We start from the raw sequence: 2,815 nt of genomic DNA, 5'->3' as shown, positions 1-2,815 counted from the left end.
TGTAAGGGAGCTTGCTTAGTTCAGCAATAGCCAAACAATTAGGACAGAATACAGACTTAGTGTTCTTTCTTTGATGCAACGTTTGTTTTTCTGCCTTCAACCACCACCATGTAAGGCTAATGTGCCATCTTTTCTCCTAATCTAGGATATTATCTATCTACTACACATTCCTGTCACCTAAATTAGCTTTTCTGCATGATCCCTTAAAATACTTACTGAAGTCATTCAATGCTCTGTGAGTATGGGGACTTTCAAGATGTGGAAACATTATGAGCCTGTGTAGATTGATAAAGAGATATTGGGTGCTCGATTTTTAACAATAAAAATCAGATACTGAATGTGGTCATGCCAGAGGCATAATTTTAATGAGCCAATGTCTCTTTACTGAAGTGTCACACTTCAAAAGAAATCCTATCAAATAATACAATGCATAACACTCATCTGGGTTGCCTGTTAAAATGTAGGACCACACTTTGAAAAACATTCCTTCTAGAGCTCATTTTGGTGGATACATCTCTCTCCAAATAAAGCAATCAATATAATAAAGAGCCAGGGTGTAACGACCTTTAGGACCAAAGCTCGACCAGACCAAAAGTCAGTGCTGGGTTGCTATGGCAACCCAGTGATGACTGCTTTGGCTGCAGGCGAGGTGCCCCAGCACTGACTGCTGAGGGGGCTGTGAATCAGGGCCAGAGAGAGGCCTGAAGAGAGAAGCAGGGACTGATCTGTTGCCTCTGTGGCAGCTTTTGACCAGCAATGCCTCTCTCTTTCTATCCCAGTCTGGCCAGCAGCCTTGCCTCCATTTCTCTCCAGGACTCCACTGGGACTGCTGATCAGCCCCGCCTTTCTGATCAGGCCCTGTTGATAGGCCCAGAGACACTGACTGGCATAGAAACTGACCAATCAGAACGAAATCTGGGGGCTTAGAGGTGTTTCTGTCCAGGGAGTGTGGTAGCTGGCTCCAGGAATGGCCTTCGCAAATCTACAGAAAGTGCTCATCAGTGACAGCCTGGACCCTTGCTGCCAGAAGATCCTGCAAGATGGAGGGCTGCAGGTGGTGGAGAAGCAGAACCTGAGCAAAGAGGAGCTGATAGCTGAGCTGCAGGACTACGAAGGCCTTCTCCTCCGCTTGGCCACAAAGGTGACCACGGATGTCATCAACGCAGCAGGGAAGCTCCAAGTGGTGGGCAGGGCCAGCACCAGCATGGACAATGTGGATCTGGAGGCCGCCACAAGGAAGGGCATCCTGGTCATGAACACTCCCAATGGGAACAGTCTTAGTGCAGCGGAGCTCACCTGTGGGATGATCATGTGTCTGGCCAGGCAGATTTTCCAGGCAACGGCTTCGATGAAGGATGGCAAATGGGACTGAAAGAAGTTCATGGGAACCGAGTTGAATGGAAAGACCCTGGGAATTCTTGGCCTGGGGAGGATCGGGAGAGAAATGGCCATCTGGATGCAGTCCTTCAGGATGAAGACTCTAGGGTATGACCCCATCATCTCACCAGAGGTCTCAGCCTCCTTCCACATTCAGCAGCTGCCCCTGGAGGAGAGCTGGCTGCTCTGTGACTTCATCACTGTGCACACCCCTCTCCTGCCCTCAATGACAGGCCTACTGAATGACAGCACCTTTACCTTGTGCAAGAAGGGCATGTGTGTGGTGAACTGAGCCCGTGGAGGGATCGTGGACGAGGGCTCCCTGCTCTGGGCCCCGTAGTCGGAGCAGTGTGCGGGCGCAGTGCTGGACGTGTTCGTGGAGGAGTAGCCTCGGGACCGTGCCTTGGTGGACCACTAGAATGTCATCAGCTGCCCCCACCTGGGTGCCAGCACCAAGGAGCCCCAGAGCCACTGTGGGGAGGAGATTGCTGTCCAGTTCATGGACATGGTGAAGGGGAGAGCCCTCGTGGGGGTTGTGAATTCCCAGGCCCTTACCAGCACCTTCTCTCCACATACCAAACCTTGGATTGGTCTGGCAGAAGCTCTGGGGACTCTGATGCGAGCCTGGGCAGGGTCCCCCAAAGCGACCATCCAGGTTGTAACACAGGGCTTATCCCTAAAGAATGCTGAAAACTGCCTGAGCCCTGCAGTCATTGTCAGCCTCCTCAAAGACACTTCTAATTATGTGTATGTAAACTTAGTGAATGCCAAGCTGCTGGTGAAGGAGGCTGGCCTCAATGTAACCACCTCCCATAACCTCACTGTGCCAGGAGAGCAAGGATGCGGGGAAGGCCTCCTGAGCGTGGCCCTGGCAGGTGCCCCCTACCAGCTGTGGGCTTTGTCCAGCGCACCACACCTGTGCTGCCGGCACTCAACGGAGCTGCCTTCAGGCCAGAAGTGCCTCTCCACAAGGGTCTGCCCCTGCTCCTGTTCTGGGCTCAGCCCTCCAACCCTGCCATGCTGCCTACCATGATTGGACTCCTGGCAGAGGCAGACGTACAGCTGCTGTCCTACCACACCTCAGTGGTGTCCAATGGGGAGACCTGGCACATCATGGGCATCTCCTCCCTACTGCCCAGCCTGGATGCCTGGAAGCAGCATGTGACCAAGGCCTTTCGGTTTCATTTGGGGGCTTTGTGATCAACATTGAGAGGTTGCATTCTGACTCCTTTAATAACCACTTAATAAACAGCCCACCCCCCAAAAAAGAACCAAAAAAACAAATCTGGGTCAACTGTGAGGAGCCAAGGGCTGCCTAAGAGGAGGAGCTTTTGACGCTGACTGGCATAGAAACTGACCAATCAGAACCAAATATGGGTCAACTGTGAGGAGCCAATGGCTGCCTAGGAGGTGGAGCTTTTGATGCTGACTGGCATAG

The 2,815-nt window shown here is 52.2% G+C and overlaps 1 pseudogene across 1 annotated transcript; it reads left to right on the top strand.

Annotated features, from left to right (window-relative positions):
• The first annotated feature begins 967 nt into the window (after window positions 1–967).
• On the top strand, window positions 968–2,577 carry LOC308241016 (D-3-phosphoglycerate dehydrogenase-like; annotated as a pseudogene). The gene has a single exon. The product of its transcript is annotated as a D-3-phosphoglycerate dehydrogenase-like (transcript).
• The last annotated feature ends 238 nt before the right edge of the window (window positions 2,578–2,815 follow it).

The sequence above is a fragment of the Plecotus auritus genome, assembly GCF_963455305.1.
Source record: "Plecotus auritus genome assembly, chromosome: 1".
NCBI lineage: Eukaryota > Metazoa > Chordata > Mammalia > Chiroptera > Vespertilionidae > Plecotus > Plecotus auritus.
The sequence above is the reverse complement of the archived record's forward strand: the minus strand, read 5'-3'. Positions and strand labels throughout refer to the sequence as shown.